This window comes from Saccopteryx leptura, chromosome X (assembly GCF_036850995.1).
Source record: "Saccopteryx leptura isolate mSacLep1 chromosome X, mSacLep1_pri_phased_curated, whole genome shotgun sequence".
Taxonomy (NCBI): domain Eukaryota; kingdom Metazoa; phylum Chordata; class Mammalia; order Chiroptera; family Emballonuridae; genus Saccopteryx; species Saccopteryx leptura.
In genome coordinates, this window is record NC_089516.1 from 44,697,598 (window position 1) to 44,715,409 (window position 17,812).

Consider the following 17,812-nt stretch of genomic DNA (forward strand, 5'->3'; position numbering starts at 1 on the left):
CTTGACAATATTTTTCTTTCAGTGTTTTTAATATGTTCCATTGCTTTCTGTCATCTAAGTTTTCTGTGAGAAATCAGCTATTAATTTTACTGAGGATCCCTTGAATGTGATGACTCACTTCTCTCTCTTTGGCCTTTTTAAGTTTGTTTATGATGCATCTAGATGTAGATCTCTACAGGTTTATCCTACTTAAAGTTCAGTGAGCTTCTTGGATGTATAGATTAATACTTTTATAAAATTTGGGAGGTTTGCCTGACCTGTGGTGGTGCAGTGGATAAAGCATTGACCTAGAATGCAGAGGTTGCTGCTTCAAAACCCTGGGCTTGCCTGTTCAAGGTACATACAAGAAGCAACTACTGTACTATGAGTTGATGATGCTTCCTGTTCCGCCCCTTTTGTATCTTTCTCTCTCATCTCTAAATTCAATAAATAACATCTTTTTAAAAAAATTTGGGAGGTTTTCAGCACCTTGCTCTCTCTTCTCCCCTTTTGGGACTCTCATTATATGTGTTTTGACATATTTTATAGTGTTCCACAGTTCTCTGAGACTCCATTCATTTTGTTTATTTTTTCCTTTATGTTCCTCAGATTGGATTATCTCAGTTGCCCTAGCTTCAAATTCACTGATTCTTTCCTCTCAGCACAAATCTACTGTTGAGCCCCTTATTTTTTATTTCAGTTACTGTATTTTTCAATTTCAGTATTTTATTATTTAGAATTTCTGTCTCTTTATTGACAATCTCTATTTGTTAAAACACCATTCTTATTTACTCATTTACTTCTTTAAACATGGTTTTCTTTAGTTCTTTGAAAATATTTTAAATAGCTGATTTATAGTCTGTCTATTAATTTCAGCGTCTGGGCTTCCTCAGGGACAGTGTCTATTGAATGCTTTATTTTTCTGTGTTTGGGGTATTTTATTGTTTCTTTGACTGACTCATAATTTTTTGTTGAAAATTTAACATTTTAAATATTATGATGTGGTAACTCTGGAAATCAAATTCTTTGCCATTTTTAGGGTTTGTTTTTGTTCTTTGTTTTTTAGTGCTCTTCCTGAACTAATTTTGTAAAGTTTGTATTCTTTGTCATATATGACCACTGAAGTTTCTGGTCCATTAGGTTAGTGGTCAATTCATGATTGGACAGATACTTCTTTAAACACTTAGAACCAGTAAATCTCCAAGCTTTTGCTGGTGGACTCTGTGTGCATGTCGGTGTATGCCTTCAATGCTCAGGCAGAGTATTTACAACTTTGCATTAGCCCTTACTACTTGTGCAGAGCCTCGAGGTCAGCCAGAGATCTTAGACATGCACACAGCCTTATGCATATTTGTGGCTTCCTAGATTCCCAGGAATATGTCAGAACTTTTCAAAGTCTCCTACGGAGATCTCATTACCCAATTTTTCTGTTAGACTTTTTGGTCAGCTTATAGTTTGTCATAGGTAGAGTTTTCTTTCTTTTTTAATTATTTTTATTTATTTATTCATTTTTAGAGAGGAGAGAGAGAGACAGAGAGGGATAGAGAGGAGAGAGAGACAGAGAGAGGGAGAGAAGGGGGGAGGAGCTGGAAGCATCAACTCCCATATGTGCCTTAACCAGGTAAGCCCAGGGTTTCGAACCGGCAACCTCAGCATTTCCAGGTCGACGCTTTATCCACTGCACCACCACAGGTCAGGCCCATAGGTAGAGTTTTCTAAGAAAGTGCCAGACAGTTCAAATAAGGATAGTTTTCTGTGAATGAAATTTTGAAGGGACTCCAACCTTGTTCTGCCTCCTCCTGTGTTTGCTAGGCTGCCGATTTACATCAGAATAGCAAGGCTTAAAAAAAAAAAAGAATAGCAAGGCTTTTGTTTTCAAGGCTTTTGTAGAGGTAGGGGGAAAGGGATGGGAACAGGAAAAGTTAAAATGCCACAAAACTGCCTGTTCTTTCTGAGATTCAGCTATTTTTTTAAAAATGCTATAAACTTTTGGTCAATTTTTAAATGTCTGAAAAAATTTGATTTTGACATTTTTTTTTTCAGTATTCTGATTACTTTTTGGAGGAGAGGATTTTTATAGGTGCTTACTCTTGCATTTCCACTGACATCAAGGCATATTTTGTTTTTTCCCGCCTTGATGCTAGGATAATGTATTTCAAAGGCAAGATATGGCAGCTAGGTGTACTTATTGCTACTGGAATGTCCTTGCATCTAGGCTTCCTCATTGTACAGAGCAAGGAAATTCCATATATATAATATATATGTCATATGAAATTTTCTAATATTATATATATATATAGTGTATTCAGACCAATTACTCTAGTTTTAACTCAACACATTACAGTGTTTCCCCAATTTTATATTTTATTTCTAACCTTACCCCATTCTATATTTTATTTCTCTTCTCTACCAATGAGAACCTTAGCCTCCAACATAACCAATATATTTACTCATTTGTTCCATACTACAATACACAGAAAACATTTTTAGAATATAAACACCTATATGACTGTGAAAAATGAATTTAGTAAGTTGGAGTGTGACATGTGTTAGCCTTTTTATGTCTTTAGACAAGGATATACAAAGTACTCATTCAATAGTTTCTTGGTTGCCTAGCTGGGTAGTTCAGTTTGTTGAAGCATCGTCTTGATATGCCAAAGTTACAGGTTTGATCCCTGGTCAGAGCACATACAAGAATCAACCATTGAATGTATAAATAAGTGGAACAACAAATCAGTTTCTCTGCTCTCTGTCTCCTTTCTTGTCTCTCTAAAATTAATTAATCAATAAAAATTTTTAAAAAGTTATTTGTTTTAGTTCATGTTATTTCTCATTCAGCATGGTTATGTTAGTTTATGTTATTTATTCTAGTTCAAATGTAGACTGTTTCTCTTTGTATTAAATTTTAGTTTCCTCCCTAATTATGCTGATTTAATATTAAAATTTTAAATGTAAGACATTAGCATGATTCCAAAAGTCAAAATATAAAAAGGCATATGAAGATAAAATTTAAAATCTAGATGAAATGGGTAATTTTCCAGGGAAACACAGTTAACAAGAATTGACCCTATTAAAGCTTAACAGTCCAGTCTCCATAAAAGAAATAAAGTTATTAAAAAACTACTCCATAAAAAAGCCTCAGGCCCAGATGTTTTCACAGGGAAATTCTACCAAACTGTTAGTGAGCAGTAAATACCAATACCAAATAAATTATTTCAGAGAACATAAAATGAAGAGAAACTTTCACATTATTTTCTAAAGGAATTATAACATTGAGAACACAAAAAAATGCATTAACCATTTTAGTCATGAATATCAATATGAAAATCTAAATAAAATATTACCAAATGAATTCAAAACTACATTAAGAAAACAAGAACTTCCAGTGAAGATGTTGGTATAGGTAAATGCGGCACTCTAATCCTCCCCCCCACACACACACACAACCACCTCAAAATTACAACTAAACTACAGAACAACTATCATTCAGAACCATCTGAAATCTAGCTGAATGGCAGTTCTACAACGAGGGATTTAAAGAAGCCACATCAAGACTGGTCAGAGGCCCTGTCCAGGCGGTGGCGCTGTGGATAGAGCATCGGACTGGGATGCAGAGGACTCAGGTTCGAGACCCAGAGGTCGCCAGCTTAAGCGCAGACTCATCTGGTTTGAGCAAAGCTCACCAGTTTGGACCCAAGGTCACTGGCTCAAGCAAGGGGTTACTCAGTCTGCTGAAGGCCCACGGTCAAGGCACGTATGAGAAATCAATCAATGAACAACCAAGGTGTCGCAACGAAAAACTGATGATTGATGCTTCTCATCTCTCTCTGTCCCTGTCTGTCCCTCTGACTCTCTCTCCCTGTCCTTGTTAAAAAAAAAAAAAAAAAAGACTGGTAGGAGGGGCAGAGACACGGAACAGGCTGATCCCACACCCACAAGTGGAGGTTTAAAATTGAGAAGGATAGCTCGGCTGTAGAGGTTACTCCTGAGCAACGAAGGGTCCCAGCCCCACACCAGGCTTATCCGTGCCAGCGAGAGAAGTTCCCATAACTTCTGGTGATAAAAACCAGAGGAGATTGTAGCTGAAGGAGAGAGCAGGCTGCTAGAGTCCCAGGTGTTTCTCTTAAAGGACCCACACACAGAGACTTACTTGGACTTACTCCCTCTAAGCTCCATCACTGGGGCAGCAGCTTGAAAGGAACTAGGGACATCTGTGGAGCTGGAGACATCAAGACAAGAGCTGGAGGGCAGCTTTTTTCCAGACAAAAGTGCTAGCAGATGCCATTGTTCCTTTTTTAAGATATGCTTCCCCCCCCACAGAGCCAACAAGGGGGTGCCATATCTGAATTTCCATCAACCTAGCTCCCATTGTTTGCCCCACCCAGGTGATTCCCTGAGGTCCAGCTCCACCCAACTTGCAGGTCCATCTTCTGAGCCATTTTCAGTGGCTTGTCCATACAAACTGCCTGTGTTAGCTCAGGCTTCGGACTTTCCTAAAACCTCTCAAATAAACAGCATGTGGCTTCTGAATACCCCATATCTCTTGCTAAGTGGCCCCAGACCCAGCACTAGCAGCAGCTGGCCTGGTTCACAGCTTGGCACCTCCAAATCCAACACAAGTAGCAGCCATCTGCATATTGCTCTGTAGTTTGTGCCAGGTGGTCCCAGGCAGGGCAGAGGAAATGGCTGATCTTGCACCTCCCAGGAGGTCCCAGAGCAGACTTGATGGACCAGAATACAACCTTACCACCTCCACAAGCAACACACTCAAAGAGCAGATTCCGTGAGCACCAAAGCCCCACTGAATCAAGTCCTGCTCCTTAGGGTCAGCTCCTCCACAACAGCTCCTCCACTGTAGTTGCAGCCAGTTCTTAAAGCTGATCAGCTTAGGAGTCAGTCCTTCACAGTGACACCAACAACAATCAAGGCTCAACTACAACAAGACAATGCACACAACCCACATAGGGGTGCACGTGTAGGGCCCAGCACAGGTGACTGGGGAGGCTCTGACACTGGACCCTACAGGACACCTACTACACAAGGCCACTCTACCAAGTCTGGGAGATGTAGTAGCTCTACTTAATACATAGAGGCAAACAGAGGGAAGCAGCAGCAGAACAGAGAATGTGGAGATAAAGAAACATGTCCCAAGTGAAAGAACAGGAGAACGCTCAAGAAAAAGAACTAAACAAAATAGAAGCAAGCCATCTACCAGATGCAGAGTTCAAAACACTAGTCATAAGGATGCTCAAGGAACTTAGTGAAAACTTCAACAAAGAAATAGTAAGCATAAAAAAGGACATAGAAACCATTGGAAAAATTAGTCAGAAATGAAGGATACACTAACTGAAATGAAGAATAATTTACAGGAATCAACAGTAGAGTAGATCAAGCCAAGAATCAAATCAGCAATTTGGAATATAAGGAAGCAAAAACAAACAAAAAAAAAAAAAAAACACCCAATCAGAAGAGCAAAAAGAAAAAAGAATAAAAAAATTTGAAAATAGTGTAAGCAGCCTCTGGAACAACATTTACACCAATGGGTGATGGAGGGAGAAGGGAGAGAGCAAGAAATTGAAAGTCTATATGAAAAATAATGACAGGAAACTTCCTTAACCAGGTGAAGGAAATAGATATACAAGTCTAGGAAGCACAGAAAGTTCCAAACAAGATGAACCCAAGGAGGCCCACAACAAGTCACGTAATTAAAATGCAAAAGGTTAAAGACAAAGAGAGAATCTTTATTTATTTATTTTTTTATTTTTGACAAGAGAGAATCTTAAAAGCAACAAGAAAAAAGCAGTTAGTTACCTACAGAGAGCTCCCATAAGACTGTCAGCTGATTTCTCAACAGAGACTTTACAGGCCAGAAGAGAGTGGCAAGAAATATTCAAAGTGATGAGAAGCAAAGACCTACAACCAAGGTTACTCTACCCAGCAAAGCTATCATTTAGAATTGGACAGATAAAGAGCTTCCCAGACAAGAAAAAACTAAAGGAGTTCATCACCACTAAACCAGTATTATATGAAATGTTAAAGGGTCTTAAAGAAGAAGAAGAAAAAATAAAGATAAAAAGTATGAACAATAAAATAGCAACAAATACATGTCTATCAACCACTGAATCTAAAAAACCAAATAAACAAGCAGAACAGAAACAGACTCATAGATACAGAAAACATTTTGACGGTTGCCCGTTAGGGGGTCGGTTGGGGGATGGGTGAAAAAGGTGAAGGGATTAAGAAGTACAAATTGGTTGTTACAGAACAGTCATGGGGATGTAAAGTACAACATAGAGAAAATAGTAATGTTTTAATAACTCTGTATGGTGTCAGATGGGTACAACGCTTATTAGGATGATCACTTAGTAAGTCATATAATGTCTAATCACTGGGTTGTACACCTGAAACTAATATAATATTGTATGTCAACTGTTATTAAAAAATTTAAGGCCCTGGCCGGTTGGCTCAGTGGTAGAGTGTCGGCCTGGTGTGCAGAAGTTCCGGGTTCGATTCCCGGCCAGGGCACATAGGAGAAGCGCCCATTTGCTTCTCCACCCCCCCCTCCTTCCTCTCTGTCTCTCTCTTCCCCTCCCGCAGCCAAGGCTCCATTGGAGCAAAGATGGCCCGGGCGCTGGGGATGGCTCCTTGGCCTCTGCCCCAGGCGCTAGAGTGGCTCTGGTCTCGGCAGAGCGACGCCCGGAGGGGCAGAGCATCGCCCCCTGGTGGGCGTGCCGGGTGGATCCCGGTTGGGCTTATGCGGGAGTCTGTCTGACTGTCTCTCCCCGTTTCTAGCTTCGGAAAAATACAAAAAAAAAATTAAAAATGATTAAAATGAAAATATTATAGTGTAACCAAGTAAGTGAGTTTACTTCTGGGCATACAAGAATGGTTTGTTATAGGTAATGTATTAATATATATAATACAACATATTAGTAGATCTAAGGAGAAAGCCATTATTTCCATAAATGTGTATTTTTTTTAAGTAAGAGGAGGGGAGATAGTGAGACAGATCTCTGCATGAGCCCCGACCAGGATCCACCCAGCAACACCCATCTGGGATTCACGCTCAAATCAACCTACCTATTCTTAGCACCTGAGGCTGATGCACTAGGACCAATCAAGCCAGTGGCTGCGGGAAGGGAAGAGGGAGAAAAGGGGGAGAGAAGCAGATTGCTTCTCTTGTGTACCCTGACTGGGAATCAAACCTGGGACATCCATACATCCACTGAGCCAGTTGGCCAGGGCTAAATATTTTTAAATCCTTTGGCAAAATTCAACATATATTCTGATAAAAATCTGCCAAAAATAGAAATCAAGTGATACCCTCTTATCATGATAAAATTTGTATACCTCAGTCCTAAAGTTATTATCAACTTAATGGAACAACATGGAAGGCATTTCCACCAAGATCAGGAACAGGACAAAGTGCCCACTGTCTCCACTTCTTTTCAATATTGTACTTGTGGATATTGGACCAATGCAAATAGACTAAGAAAAATAATTATAGATGTAAGAATGGGTAAAAAGGAAATAAAAATAGCTCTATTTATAGATGATATGATAGTACACCTAGAAATCCCCCAAAGAATAACAAAGTTAATAAAACAACAAAAGAATTCAGTAACAACAGAATATAAAATCAACATACAGAAATCAGCAGTTTTCATATGCACGGATAACAAAATAGAATGATAATGGAGAATAAGTCCCCATTTGTGGTTACAAAACAAAAAAGATAAAATACTTTGGGATAAAGTCAACAGGGGATATGCAAACTTATATGAGAAGTTTAAAACACTCCTGGAAGATATAAAGGTAGACTTACACAAATGGAAAGTTGTTCCTTGTTTTTGGATAAGATGAAATAACATCACAAAGATGTCAGTTCCCTTCTCAGCTTATATGTTATAAATTTAATATGACCCTCCTATAAGCTTTTATCTACATCTGGACAAATTGAGAGTGAAATTCATATGGACATGCAAACATGCAGTGATAATTAAGAAAACACTGAGTCTGGGTGGATTAGTCGTATCAGCCTACAAGGAGTCCAATCCCTCTGCCAGCAAATGATGTATTGTACAGAGCCTTTCTAATTTAAACAGTATGATACTGACATATGAATAGACAGACTGACAGACTAAAGGAAGAAAAATTAAAAGTCCAGATATAGATTCATTTGCATATGGAAATGTAGTAGGTGATAAATGTAGCAAGCTTTGTTTTTGACATTTAAATTCTTCATTGGTCTAAAATTGATTTTCTTTTATTCTTTTTTTTTAGCACTCTTGCAAACATCTTTATTACTTAACACTTCTCTACATGCATTATAGAATGACTGTCACATTCATTCACTTACATAACAATATTCTCAAAATAGCAAGCATGTAGCACTGGTTTTTTTTTAAGCGAGAGAAAGAGAGAGAGAGAGGACAGACAAGATGGGAGAGAGGTGAGAAGCATCAATTCTCCATTGTGGCACCTTAGTTGTTCATCAATGATTGCTTTCTCATATGTGCCTTGACTGGGGGGTGGGGGTGGGGCTCCAGCCGAGGCAATGACCCCTTGCTCAAGCCAGCGACCTTGGCCTCAAGCCAGCTACCTTGGGCTTCAAGCCAGTGACCTTTGGGCTCAAGCCAGGCACCTTTGGGCTCAAGCCAATGACCATGGGGTCATGTCTATGATCCACACTCAAGCCAGCGACCTCACGCTTAAGCCAGTGACCTCAGGGTTTCAAACCTGAGTTCTCTGTGTCCCAGGCCAATGCTCTATATCCACTGTGCCACCACCTGGACAGGCACATGTAGCACTCTTAACAAATATTTTTATTACATGTATTTGTTGGAATTGACTTTCATATGCAGTGTGAGGTAGGTAAGGGTCCAATTTCATCTTTTTCCTTTTAGGCAATCCTTTTCCCCCAACTGATCTGCTATGCCACCTCTGTCATATACTAAAATCTCACATATGTGTGGAGCAGGTTCCAGACCCTATTCTAGTCCACTGGTCACTTTCTCTATACCTGTACCAATGCAGTACTATCTTAATAACTATATTTTCTCATTAATTCCCGATATTATTTAGGAATATCAGGTAGAGTAGTTGAACCTCCTGGTTGTTCTGCAGCTGTATAGAGGCTATTTTTGTCAGGACAGAAAGAACAGAATTTCAGAGGCCAGGAAGAAGACAGAGTTAATGGTGGGTAGTGGTGGTGGGTGGTGGCAGAAGCATTAGACCTCTTGTAGACCAACTTGCCACCCTATTTCCTCTTTGTTCCTCACCCCGCTGTGCAGCCCGTAGGGGCAAAAGGTAGGCCTGAATTTGCAGAAGTAGTTTTCCCCCATTTTGTACTTTGAAGCTCTGATGGGAAGGTTGCCTAGCCTCCATCATGTGGTGGGAGACACAGATCAGGGCTCCACTACCACATCTACTCCCGTCTGGCTCCACTACCACATCTACTCCCGTCCGAGTCGCAGACCGCCAGGAATCTTCAGTGCTGCTCAGCTCAGCATGTCTTAGTTGTTACCAGTCGAGGTAGGGTACATGGGAAGACCCTGTTAAGCACAATTTGACTTCTCTGTACACCAGCTTTCTTAGCTTGATGATCTGCTTATGTCAACTTGGATCGTGTAGACTTAGGGGTGGGGGTGCTATGGGAATAAGAACTTCACCTCCCTTGCTATCTGCATTCTAGGTGATTGATTTATGGCTCCACAAATATTTTTTTCTTTTTCTTTTTCTGAAATAACATTTATTTCGAAAGAGAAACCATATTAGAGCATCATTGATAACACAAAAGTTATTTTTTACACCTTTAGCAATTCTAATAACAATTGGATTCTATACGCACTCAGCAAATATTTAAAAAGGTTCACAATGTAATAGATGGAGTCCAATCCCAAAATCTCTCTGGATCCAGTCCTTTCTGTGAGTTCAGGATTCATGGTATCTGTGCAGTGAGGAAAGAGAGGGTGCTTTGGGGTGGGAATTAATGGGGTCAGGGATGCAAGGATTGTGTGAAAGAATAGGGCAGAAGTGAGTGAGGAAATGAAAGAAAGAGCAGGAGAGATATGTCATAGGTTGGGAGGTTTTCATTTAAGGGGCCAGTGTCACTAAGATGTAACAAATCCCAAAAAGCAGACATATTATAAGTATGTAACTCATTGAATTTTCACAAAGTGAGCACACTTTTGCCGCTTACACCCAGATCAAGAAACAGAACATGATCAGATAGATTTCCCATCACAAAAGTTGATGGTTTTTGTGATGGTCAAGGGGGCAGTTGGGGGAAGTTGGTGGGATTAGGGAAGTTTTGAAGTTTGAGGAAGGCAGTCACCAGCTCACTGTGGCTGAGTAGAAGTTTGGGTCCAAGGCAGGAGCCTGTTGTATCTGAAGATTCAATAACAGATATCGGTCACCAGTGAAGGTAGCTAAGTTTACAGCTTCGTGTTCTTGCCAGTGCTCAGTCAAGCAGATGTCCTTGCATGGACACTGCAAGGTTGGGTTCAAGTATGTGGCTTTGCGGGGGTGTCAGTGAAGCACCTGGAGGTGGTTGGGCAGGGAGCACTGCTCCACATGCTTCTCCTCATAGTTTCTGCCTCTGGAAGAGAAGGACAGCAGGGACTAAGAAAGAGCAGGGCCCTGGCCAGTTGGCTCAGCGGTAGAGCGTCGGCCTGGCGTGCAGGGGACCCGGGTTCGATTCCCGGCCAGGGCACATAGGAGAAGCACCCATTTGCTTCTCCACCCCCCCCCCTCCTTCCTCTCTGTCTCTCTCTTCCCCTCCTGCAGCCAAGGCTCCATTGGAGCAAAGATGGCCCGGGCGCTGGGGATGGCTCCTTGGCCTCTGCCCCAGGCGCTAGAGTGGCTCTGGTCGCAGCAGAGCGACGCCCCAGAGGGGCAGAGCATCGCCCCCTGGTGGGCGTGCCGGGTGGATCCCGGTCGGGCGCATGCGGGAGTCTGTCTGACTGTCTCTCCCCGTTTCCAGCTTCAGAAAAATACAAAAAAAAAAAAAAAAAAAAAAAAAAAGAAAGAAAGAGCAGGAGGGCCAGGGCACAGTGAAAGGGAATAGTGAAAGGTGAAACAGGGAAGAGTGGAGAGCAGGAAGGAAAGAAGACAGCAAGGATGGGGGAACAGGGGTAGGGAAAGGGATGTGGAACATGGAGAAGGAGCAGAGGGCAGGAAATAGGGAGCAGGGCAAGGAGCAGGGAACAAGGAAAGGAAGTAGGGGCTGGCAAACAGGAACAGGGAGCAGAAAGAACAGGGCAGAGTGGGTGCTGTGGCTGTAGGCATACCCGCGAGGTGCACTCAAGACCCAGTGGCATTCTTTCTTGTAGATATTCAGGAAGCCTCCCTGATATGCTCCTCCCTGAGCCACTTCTACAGTACACCACTCACTCCCTGAAGTGCAGGTTCCCATCTTTCAAAGAGCCTAGAGGAGAACAGATATCATGCCCTGATTGTCTCTAGTGTGACTAGAGTCCTTTGGCCAAGAGACACTGTGATCTCACCCCAAGTGGTCAGTCCAAGATTCAAGACACTATTGATCAGGGACTGAATGTGTGTGCTTGGCTGCTATTGGAAAACACAGTATGCTGGGATGGGCGACACTTCATGGGACAATTCCTCAAGGAAGGGACACTTTATTCCAGTGCTGGAACAGGCCTGAGGATGGGGACTTCATGCAAAGTGAGGACAGGCTGGCTGACCTGTGATAAGGAATTCCTAAAGGGGAACCTCTCCTCATGTGCAGACATAACTACATTGTTCTTTATATTCAGGTACTTCTGTGAACCAGAGGTACGGGACCCCTTTAGGAACTTGATTGTCTGTGAGGGGGGAAAGGGAGAGGGACACTAAAACAAAGGAGCATTTATAGGTTGAGGATGTGTGGTCTGAGTATCATATCACATCAGTAGCCTTTAGCTGGCAGAGACCCACCTCAGTCCCTCAGCCAGAACAGGGTCAGGAGTTTGTATTTTGGTGGAGAAACGGGGGGGGGGGAGAGGTGTGCAGGGTGCCCTCTAATTTGACCTCATAATGCCTCATGGTCTCAGTGAGGGGATTGAGCCCCAGGAATCAAGCCATGAGGATGTGGGGTGGGAGAAATGTCTCAGGCCAGGCAGGGGACCATTTGGAGTTCAGGAATTCAAGATGTTCTTTATCCCCAAGACTCTTGAAAAAAAAAAACACCCCAATTAGCAGTTTGCAGAGCACCTCCTCTCCAAGCTCTACCACTTCACTGGCTTTATCCCCCCTTGTGGAACCTGACTGCGAGTCCCTGTGTTAGAGGCCTCTCTGAGGTCTGCCCAAACTTGCCCATGTTACAGTTACAGCAAACAGTATGGGATGCGGCTGCTAGCACCTGAAGGCCCACCTACAGGTGGTCATGAACAGACCAGGAGAGAAACAGGCACCAGCAGGAAGGCAGGATTCATGGCAGAGGCTTAAGGGATGTGGTAGGGGGAGGGTTGAATCATGGCTTTTCCCCAGCCCAGCTCAACCCCAAGCAAAACAGGATTCAGAAAGCAGCCATCTAGGCCCTGGCCAGTTGGCTCAGCGGTAGAGCGTCGGCCTGGCGTGCGGGGGACCCGGGTTCGATTCCCAGCCAGGGCACACAGGAGAAGGGCCCATCTGCTTCTCCACCCCCCCTCCTTCCTCTCTGTCTCTCTCTTCCCCTCCCGCAGCCAAGGCTCCATTGGAGCAAAGATGACCCGGGCGCTGGGAATGGCTCCTTGGCCTCTGCCCCAGGCGCTAGAGTGGCTCTGGTCGCGGCACCCCGGAGGGGCAGAGCATCGCCCCCTGGTGGGCAGAGCATCGCCCCTGGTGGGCGTGCCGGGTGGATCCCGGTTGGGCTTATGCGGGAGTCTGTCTGACTGTCTCTCCCCGTTTCCAGCTTCAGAAAAATACAAAAAAAAAAAAAAAAAAAAAAAAAAAAAAAGAAAGCAGCCATCTAATACTACTGCTTTCTAGGGGTCTGGGGTCAGGAGGAGGCCCCCATGCTGTGGTGGGGGCAAAGGACACTGAATCTGGACCTCTGGTACCAATGGCCCCACCTCCATCCATCAGAGCTGTAGCTTTCCACAAACGTTCAGCAGGACGTCCAAGCTCAGTGGCGTGAGGTGCCGCCTGGGCATTCTTTCCCATACGAAACTTCTATTTTGCTCTTTCAAGAGATCAAACCTTCAGTCTTCTACTGGGGTAGGGATTGGTACTTGGGGAATGTTTCCGCGGTTCTAACAGCTTCTTATGCACACTTCCAACTAATCTTTTTTAAAGCTACACCTTCACCCCCACATGCAGAGAGAACTTATGCGCTAATCTTTTTCTTGGGGGGGGGGCAGTCTGTACAGTGAAATTGGATTTGGCCCTCAGATCTTACCAGTACTGGCATAGGAGGTGTCCAGGGTTGGATAGTGAGATATAGGTGTCAGTCACTATTCATAAAAGAAAGTGCTGGTCGGCCCTGGCCGGTTGGCTCAGCGGTAGAGCATCTGCCTGGTGTGCGGGGGACCCGGGTTCGATTCCCGGCCAGGGCACATAGGAGAAGCGCCCATTTGCTTCTCCACCCCCCCTCCCCTCCTTCCTCTCTGTCTCTCTTCCCCTCCCGCAGCCAAGGCTCCATTGGAGCAAAGATGGCCCGGGCGCTGGGGATGGCTCCTTGGCCTCTGCCCCAGGCGCTAGAGTGGCTCTGGTCACGGCAGAGCGACGCCCCGGAGGGGCAGAGCGTCGCCCTCTGGTGGGCAGAGCTCCACCCCTGGTGGGCGTGCCGGGTGGATCCTGGTCGGGCGCATGCGGGAGTCTGTCTGACTGTCTCTCCCCGTTTCCAGCTTCAGAAAAAAAAAAAAAAGAAAGTGCTGGTCTTATAGAAATCTACCTCTTCATCGGTTATTGGGGGTGGGGGAGAGATGTTTCAACATATGGGGTAATATATTGGGAGCTGTTCTAGCAGCGAAATTTTCAAATTAGAACTATCTAAGGAATGTGTTAATCAATAGGAGCTATATGGATGGGTGGGGGTTTTATAAATGGAAATAATTTCAAACAGGCTTATCAGTGAGATAGATAGCAATGATGTGTATTACTGAATGGGAAGGTTTGACAAGGGGGCTCATCAGTAGGATCACTTTGATGGGCATATCTGAATGAGGAGATATGCTATTGGGGCAAGATATGTGAATGGGGAGATTTGTCAATAGAGATTGTCAATGGGGATTATGTCAATGAAAGTCATTTATGAATAGAGAAATTTGTCAATTGGGTACTCATTTGGGGATATGCCAATGGATGGATAATTATGAAGAGAGATATTTGTCAATGGAGTCCATCAATGGGTGATAGATTGCTGCTGGTTACTTCTGAATGGGGGATTTGTCAATGGGAGTCATCAATGTGGATATGTCAATGGGATATTTATGAGTAAAGAGATGGTTCAACAGAGGTATTTGTTAGTGGGGTGTTTGTGAAAGAAAGGGTTTGTACTTTTCAAAGGAAAAGATTTACCAAGGCCCAGATTTGTCACCTGTAGTCTTGTCAACAGTAGAGGTTTATAAATGTGTTTTTTCATCCACAATGAAAACTACAGAGTGGGAATGTTATCATTGAGGGGAAGGGTTGTCCTCAGAAGTCTATGAAAATATTGGTATTTTTCAGTAGCAGGATTTGCACACTGGGAAGCAGTGTACAAGTATCATAATAATAAGGAAAACAACAAATGAGCATGATAAATATTTGTAACATCTCTGGGGGACATTATCAGGATCAAGAGTTAAACTAAGGTTCCAGGATGCATTAAATTATTACTACTGATATTATATGTTATTTCCAATATTGTAAATTATTATTCCTAATATTAAACACTATTTGCAATATTGCAAATAATCATTACTGATAAGAATGATTACTAAAGTTATACATTAAATTATATTTATCATACTGTTAGTAATAATTAATACTCATAAGTGCTATGTGGCTAGCACTGTTCCAGGCAACTTACATGTATGACCTCATTTAATGCTCACATTGTCCCTACGAGTTAGGCACTTTTTATAGATGTGGAAACTGAGGCACAAAGAGGTAATATGATTTCCCCAAGGAAATAGAGCTAATACATGGAAGGGGAAGGATTTGAATGCAAGTGATCTGGCTCCAGCATTCATGCTGTTAATCATTACACTACGCTACCGATCTAGAAATGAAATCATTGTTAGTAATAATACATCTGAAGTTATTGTTAGAAGAATTTCATGTGTTTTGAGCTGAATAAAACATACCCAGTGGATGAGTACACCCACAGATTATCCTCCATCTCTAGCAGGATTCTGGATAAGAACTGTGATGCCCATTTTCTAGAGAGAAGTACTAAGGTCCAGGTGAGGTAAAGGACAGCTCCCAGGCTACCCATTGAGCTGGACCCCATGCCACACACCTCACAGGACTGTCACCCTCACATTTCCTCTCAGCCATCAGAGTCTCTCACAATCAGAGATTCACAGACACACTGAATGCTGGGGCAAGGAGTAACTCACTTGACTCACTTCAGTGGATTTTCTAGAATTTGGATTTTCTAGAATTATAATGGGGAGATATAGTGACCTCAGGACTACAGATATTCTGCCAGGATCTGGGGGAGGTGGCCTTGTATGCTGCTGTGGACTCTGTGAAAAGGGCTGAAGTAAAAGTAAGGCTTGGTGGTCCACCCTGTTCATGAAGCATTGGTGTCTTGACCCAAGGCACCACCTGCAAGTGGGCAGGACAGAAAGAGAATTGGCTTCCACACTGGACTCTATCCTTCTACCACCACTTTCTATGTCATTTTCCTCCCAGTGGTTAAGATAGCTGAGGGCTCAGGGAACTGGTACTGGGGTCAGGGAACAACGTAAGAGTACAGGCAGCTGTTGGTACTAAAGCTTGGTGAACTGTCAAGAGCTGCCAAACTCTTGCTGGCAGCTGAGGCAATAGTGACACAACCACAAAGGCCAAACCAGGACCTAGGTCCTTCTTACAGTTGTACCTATCAGTGAAGGCTGCCATTTACCCCTTTTGGTAGCCAGGGTTCCAAAAATTATTGTTAGAAGAATTTCATGTGTTTTGAGCTGAATAAAACATACCCAGTGGTATGCCGATCTCCTCAAGGCATAATTAAGGTGTAGATGTTGATGAAGAAATTGTTACTGCAGTGGTTGTGCCTTGAGCAAGCAGATAAGCACTGGGTCTTCAAGATCCACCCATTCTGACCTGGGACATACCTTGGGCCCTGAGGGAAACTTCAGGAGTGCAAAAGGATAGGACCACAGAAGAGCCAGGAGGCCATGCTTGGAGATCCAGAATACCCTGGAGGATACCTTGGTTCTTTTTTTTTTTTAATTCTTTTTTTTTATTATTTTTTATTCAAAGAGAGAGAGAGAGAGAGAGAGAGAGAGAGAGAGAGTCAGAGAGAGAGATAGATAGGGACAGACAGACAGGAACGGAGAGAGATGAGAAGCATCAATCATCAGTTTTTCTTTTTCTTTTTCTTTTTTTTTTTTTTTGTATTTTTCTGAAGCTGGAAACGGGGAGAGACAGACAGAATCCCGCATGCGCCCCACCGGGATCCACCCGGCACGCCCACCATGCCCACCAGGGGCAACCGCTCTGCCCACCAGGGGGCGATGCTCTGCCCCTCCGGGGCGTCGCTCTGCCGCGACCAGAGCCACTCTAGCACCTGGGGCAGAGGCCAAGGAGCCATCCCCAGCGCCCGGGCCATCTTTGCTCCAATGGAGCCTTGGCTGCGGGAGGGGAAGAGAGAGACAGAGAGGAAGGAGGGGGGGTGGAGAAGCAGATGGGCCCTTCTCCTGTGTGCCCTGGCTGGGAATCGAACCCGGGTCCCCCGCACGCCAGGCCGACGCTCTACCGCTGAGCCAACCGGCCAGGGCCAATCATCAGTTTTTCATTGCAACACCGTAGTTTATTTATTGCTTTCTCATATGTGCCTTGACCGCGGGTCTTCAGCAGACCGAGTAACCCCTTGCTCGAGCCAGCGACCTTGGGTCCAAGCTGGTGAGCTTTTTTTGCTCAAGCCAGATGAGCCTGTGCTCAAGCTGGCGACTTTGGGGTCTCAAACCTAGGTCCTCGGCATCCCAGTCTGACACTCTATCCACTGCGCCACCGCCTGGTCAGGCGATACCTTGGTTCTTATTGGCAGGAGCAGTGGATAGTCCAATGGGAAGGAATTTGAGGGTCCTTTTCTTCACCAAAGAAGATATATAGGAGCCTTTTTTCAAGCAGACTCAGGTCAACAGGTAACTTGAGTGTTCCACTGAATGTTTGTACCAATCTGAATTTCTGGTTCCTGTGGGCCTCACTTGAGTCAAGACCTTTGGAGTGTAAGAGGCAAGACCAGGGACTGGGAAGGGACGGGAGGGGCCTGGGCCCAGCTGTGGTAGGAGGGAATTCTAAGAGAGGGAGTGTTGGGAGAATCCCTTACTCAGGGATTGAAGAAAGATGAACCAGGAAGGTGAGGCCCTGGTCTAGAGGCTTGTTTCAGTAAGGGGACAGCTGTGTAGGGGGTGGTGTGGGCTGATGTCCTCGGTTGGCTCTGATTTTGAACCCTTACCTGCACTTCACTGCTGTCAAAGTTGGTCAGAGGAGTGAGGGAAGGACAGGTGGGGGCGAAGGGGATTTCTAGATCATACCTTCTGCCCATCTTTCTATTCCCCAAACAAGCACTTTCAAGGAGTCTCCCACAGGCCATAGTTGGGGAGAGGGTAGCAAGGCTGCCCCTTCTTCCAGAGTCCCTGGCTGGGTTATGTGGGGTGGGGGTCTGGGACCCTTGGGGCCTTCCCTTTTTACTCCAGTC

General features: G+C 44.0%; 1 protein-coding gene across 2 annotated transcripts in view; it reads left to right on the plus strand.

Annotated features, from left to right (window-relative positions):
- SYN1 (synapsin I) overlaps nucleotides 1-17,812 on the plus strand; it is a 55,774-nt gene that overhangs the window by 21,598 nt on the left and 16,364 nt on the right. The window lies entirely within an intron of this gene.